The sequence below is a fragment of the Chiloscyllium plagiosum genome, unplaced genomic scaffold (genome assembly GCF_037043375.1).
Source record: "Chiloscyllium plagiosum isolate Xiang-an unplaced genomic scaffold, Cpla_swu_hap1 HiC_scaffold_5, whole genome shotgun sequence".
Lineage (NCBI taxonomy): Eukaryota > Metazoa > Chordata > Chondrichthyes > Orectolobiformes > Hemiscylliidae > Chiloscyllium > Chiloscyllium plagiosum.
In genome coordinates this window covers 124,394,405-124,400,404 of record NW_028270143.1, presented here as the reverse complement: position 1 = coordinate 124,400,404, position 6,000 = coordinate 124,394,405, and positions in this window count along the sequence as shown.

Sequence of the window (6,000 nt, the reverse complement as noted above, 5' to 3'; positions counted from 1 at the left end):
GTCTCTAGTTGCCCTTGAGAAGGTGGTAGTGAGCTGCATGTCCATGTGCTGTAGGTTGGCCTACAATGCCGTTAGGAAGGGACTTCCACAACTTTGATCCAGCGACAATGAAGGAATGGCAATAATTTCCAAATCAGGCTGGTAATTGGCTTGGAGGGGAATTTACAGGTGGTGGTGTTTAGATTAATTCCCCTACAATATGGAAACAGACCCTGTGGCCCAACAAGTCCACACCGACCCTCCGACGAGCAACCCACCCAGACCCACCTCCCCACATTTACTCCTGACTAATGCACCTAACACTATGGGCAACTTAGCATAGCCAACCCACCTGACCCGCACATCTTTGGATTGTAGGAAGAAACTGGAGCACCATGGAGGAAACCTGCACAGACACGGGGGGAATGGGCAAACACCATATGCCTGAGATGGGCATCGAACCCAGGTCCCTGGAGCTGTGAGGCAGCAGTGCTAACCACTGAGCCTCTGTGGGTGGACCAGGCCTCTGTAAAGACTGAACACCTGTGTGTATGCCGTGAGGTTAGCATTTGCTGCGTACTGGAGGGGACTCTGCCTTCGGGAATGGACTGAGCACCCTGTGAGATAACTGCACCCTGACAGGGAATAAAGACTCAGGAGGCAGGCAGAACTCAGACAAGCGGACGTTTATTCATGCAGAAACTGGTTGAAAGGTCAAAGGATCCTCTCCCGAGGCCAGCCTCAGAAGGGAGATCCATGACACACTCTGAATTTGCAATAAAAAGCAATATTTTTGTACACTTACTGTTAACAATCACATACAACATGATCACTATGTTCCTCCCTATTACTTTGTATACCCAGTCCTAGGAGACACCTAATCGTAATGGGCATTCCCATGAACAACACTCAGGTTGCTATGATCTCATGGTGTTTAACAGACACAATAATCTCTAGTTCTTAGGATCTTTCTATGCGCCCTATTCAGGCGTATTCCAAAGTTAATTTCTACATTCCTTCAAGCCTCTCAGGTTGGCTTAATCTGTAGAGATGGTTTGAATTGTCATTTATTGTATCTCACGTGCTGTCTTTATCACTTTCAGTTATTCCTCTTATACTTTCCACCGTCCTAATTATGTGTGTAAAAATACAAAAGACATTTAGTTTTAACTAATTGCTTTAAGATATGTAATATTGTCGAGTAATTAAGAAACAGCTGTTGGAGATTCAAGATGGTGGCAGTCTGAGAGGTGTGCTGTGCTGGGCTCTGTGCCATACCAGGACAAAGTGGACCTTTACGTTTTGAGAAGATTTGTAGCTCAGGTTGAGGTTCTGGATATAGGTTTGCTCACTGAGCTGGGAGGTCCATTTCCTCTCTCACTAGTATCATTACATACAGATAAGGAAGGACACCACTTCGACTGGGACAACACATCCATCCTAGGACAAGCCAAACAGAGATGCGAATGAGAGTTCCTAGAAGCATTCCAACTGGAACTCTATCAACAAACACATTGAGTTAGACCCCATTTACCATTCCCTGAGAAAAAGAACAGGAAATGACATCACCACAGGAAATGGCATCACCACGGGAAATGACATCACTAACCCAAAGATATAAATAGAAAGCAGGAATCATGTACACTGCTTCGCCTGAGGCCCACTGAAGATGTTACCTAGTAGGGTGACGAAACGTCTGGAAATGAACCCCCAGCACAGCGCACAAACCTAAATCCAAGGTAGACCTTTACCCCCTCCTCACTAACCACCCCGAAGAGAAAAATTGATAATATAAAGTTGATGAACATCTAGAGCCGCTGAAACTGTGATTTAACAGCTCTAGGATCAGGATGAAGGTGAATCAAGGGAAAGGGGTGAAAGGAGTGCAGCAGGTAGGGCACTCCCCTATTGTGTCGGGGGTACCCGTAGCCATTACTCAAACACCCGGGGCGGCCCCTTTGGATTTAATGGGGCAGCAGTACTTACTTTCGGAGTTTGCTATACTCTGAGAAAAGATTGAAGCAGTGCTGCAGCCGATCTCTGCCATGCTGAGCAGGAGATTCATACACTGGACCAACGAGTGGAAGTGGTGGAGCAGAGGACTGCGGCATTGGAGACCGTGGCAGAGGTCCTCAGGAGGACGGATCCGAACACTGGAAGACCAGGTTCCGGTCCTTGAGGAACGAGTGGATGACCTGGAAAATAAAAGTAGGAGGAAAAATGTTCGAAAATGGGTCTCCTGGAGCATGAGGAAGGCAAGGACCTCAACGGATTCTTGGAGAGGCGGCTCCCGAGGTGCCTGGGGCTGGAGGTAGATTCAGGCCGGGTGAGTGTGGAGTGGGCCCACCGGATCGCGATGCACAGGTCCGGGTCAGATCTGCACCCCCGCCTGGTCCTAGAGCAACTCCAGCACTATAAAGAAAAGCAGTTAGTGGTAGAAACAGCAAGAAGACTGGGAAGAGAGCCCCAGGCTTTAATATAAAAAGGCTCAAGAATAATGTTCTTTCAAGACTTCTCTGGAGTCATATTTAAGAAGAGAAAGGCACTTGATGAAATCAAGAGGAAATTAAGGGACCTAAGCCTCAATATTCCTTGATGTACTCGGCGGTGTTACCTTTCCCTTACGGAGGGACGGTCTATAATTTTGATTCGGCAGAAAAGGCAAATGACTTTGTGAACTCTTTGAAATAAAGGACTTAGGTTGGGGTGGGAGTGGGGAGAAAGGGGCACCATTATGGACAATTGTGTAGATTTTTGTTACTTTCTTTGCGCCTTTTCTTTTCTCTCTCCTTTTTTGTGGTTATTGGTTTTATAGATTCTGCACTGCTTTGGAGTAAAACCTGATTTATCTAACACTTCCTATTGGAAAGATGTTGTGAAACCTGAAAGGGATCAGAAAAGATTTATAAGGATGTTGCCAGGGTTGGAGGATCTGAGCTATAGGGAGAGGCTGAACAGACTGGGGCTGTTTGTCGGAGGCTGAGAGGTGACCTTATAGAGGTTTACAAAATTATGAGGGGCATGGATAGGAAAAATAGACAAAGTCTTTTTGGGGTTGGACCCCTGGGGTCGGGGACCCCAGAACTAGAGGACATAGGTTTAGGGTGAGAGGGGAAAGATATAAAAGAGACCTAAGGGGCAATTTTTTCATGCAGAGGGTGGTACGTGTATGGAATGAGCTGCCACAGGATGTGGTGGAGGCTGGTATAATTACAACATTTAAAAGGCATTTGGATGGGTATATGAATAGGAAGGGTTTGGAGGGATATGGGCCGGGTGCTGGCAGGTGGGACTAGATTGGGTTTGGATATCTGGTCAGCATGGACAGGTTGGACCGAAGGGTCTGTTTCCATGCTGTACATCTCCATGACTCTATTTCGGTCAGTTGGTTACTGTTTCGGCTTTTTTTGCTGTTCTTTTCTGGATTGGGGGTGGCCATATCTGTGGTTAAAATGTATGGAGAGGAGGTGTGGAGGGGGTGAGGGTGAGCGTCCATTGTTAACTCTCAGGAAGATAAATAACATGCTCTCTTTGTCTGTGAATTGCCTGGGACTAGTGCATGGCCTCAACTGGAAGGAGCCAGGATGGTTGCAAGGATTGGAACCCCTATGGGCAAGGGGTTAATTTGGGTGTTTCTTTTAAGTTTAAATGTAGTGGCTAGTTTTTTAGTTATTGTAGTTTTCATAAGAGTAGTCTTCAGACTTTATAGAGTTAATGATTTTTTCACTCACCATACCTCAGATAAGCTTGCTCCTCTTGGGAAATCAATGGGCTGCCCTGGATGACCATAGGCAAAAGTGAGGACTGCAGATGCTGGAAATCAGAGTCTAGATTAGAGTGGTGCTGGAAAAGCACAGACAGCATCCGAGGAGCAGGAGAACTGACGTTTCGGGCAATAGCCATACTTACCTGGATGACCGTGGCTCGTGATCTGTTTCGATGGTGCACCTGGAATGTAAAAGGGAACCATTCCCCCATTAAAAGAAAGAAGGTGCTGTCAAGCCTTAGGAAGGAAAGGGTGGACATCGTCCTGCTGCAGGAGATGCATTTAACTGATAAGGAGCATCTGAAGCTGCAGCAGGGGGGTTATGATAGGGTGTTCTCCTCCTTTAGCTCCAAGGGTAGAGGAATGGCTATACTGGTAAGAAGGAACAGCCCATTCCAGATAACTGAGCAAATTAAGGATGAACATCGACAGTTCATCGTTCATAAAGCTCTAATACACGGAGAAGAATATGGCATCCTGAATGTTTATTGTCCCCCGGTGCCCCCTCTTAAATTTCTAATTGATGCAGTTGATAAACTGGGGTGTGCCACACGATCACAGGAGGGGATTTTAACCACCGAATGGATCTCGGAGTAGACAGGATGTCAAGCGGCCTGGCAGGTATGCCGCGCAATCGAGACAATCGGTGGATTTGTGTGAGGAGTTGGGATTGGTGGATGTGTGGAGACTACTTTATATCCTAATCCACACAAGTGCCACAGGCAAATTGACATGTTCCTTACGCCGTTGGTCTGCTTAGAGAGAGCATTGGCTTGCAAAATTGGAAATATAATTATCTCAGACCATGCACCGGTGTATTGAATTGAATTGGATTGAAATTGAATTGATTTGAATTTATTGTCCCGTGTCCCGAGGCACAGTGAAAAGCTTTGTCTTGCGAGCAATACAGGCAGATCACAGAGTTAAGTAGCATAGATAGTAAATAATAGGTAAACAGCGGCAAAAACAAAAACACAGGTACAGGTGAATGTTAAGCGTTTGTGAGTCCATTCAGTATTCTAACAACAGTAGGGTAGAAACTGTTGTGAAACCAGCTGGTGCGTGTGTTCAGGCTTCTGTACCTTCTCCCTGATGGTAGAGGTTGTAGAAAAACATTGCCAGGGTGGGATGGATCTTTGAGGATGCTGGCAGCCTTTCCTTGACAGTGGGCCTGGTAGATGGATTCTATAGATGGGAGGTTGGCCTTTGTGATTGTCCGGGCCGAGTTCACCACTCTCTGTAACAGTCTCCAATCTTGAATGGTACAGTTGCCATACCAGGTGGTGATACATCCAAACAGAATGCTCTCAATGGTGCACCTATAAAAGTTGGCAAGGGTATTCGCCGTCACGCTAAATTTCCTCAGCTGCCTGAAGAAGAAGAGACGTTGTTGGGCCTTTGTAACTAGTGTGTCCACATGAAGAGTCCAAGAAAGCTTGTTGTGGGTGACCCCTCCCAGGAGTTTGACACTCTCCACTCATTCCACCTCTGTGCTGTTAATGTGTAGGGGGGCATGAGTAACATTGGCCAAAAGTTAATAATGAGTTCCCTAGATTTGCCAGCATTGAGGGCTAGGTTGTTCTCAGTGCACCATTTTTCCAGGTCTTCCACCTCCCGTCTGTAGTCTGTTTCGTCACCATCTGAGATTCGACCGACTATGGTGGTGTCATCAGCGAACTTGTAAATGGCATTAGTCTGGTATTTGGCAAGACAGTTATGGATATACAGTGAGTACAGTAGGGGTCTGAGTACACATACCTGGGGGGTTCCAGTGTTGAGTGTACGTGAGGACGAAATATTGTCACCAATCTTCACTGATTCTGACTTGTGAGTCAGGAAACTGAGGATCTAGTTGCAGTCTCGAGGGGATAATAGTGTTGAAGGCTGAACTGTAGTCAATGAGTTAGATTCTTACGTAGCTATTCTTGGTGTCAAGATGTTCTAGAGAGGAGTGAAGGGCATTTTAGATGTTAAAATCAAGGATGGTGGAATAGATGTACAGCGTTGGTGCTTGGACCCATTCCTGTTGAGGGATAGCAAATTTGCTGAGTGCATCACAAGAGAGTTCAGGGTCTTCTGGGATATCAACTCGGGTATGGCCAGTAATCCATCGATACTTTGTGAGACCGCTAAATCATAATTATTTTTAAATTAGATTACCTACAGTGTGGAAACAGGCCCTTCGGCCCAACAAGTCCACACCTTCTCCCTGATGGTAGAGGTTGTAGATGGGAGGTTGGCCTTTGTGATTGTCC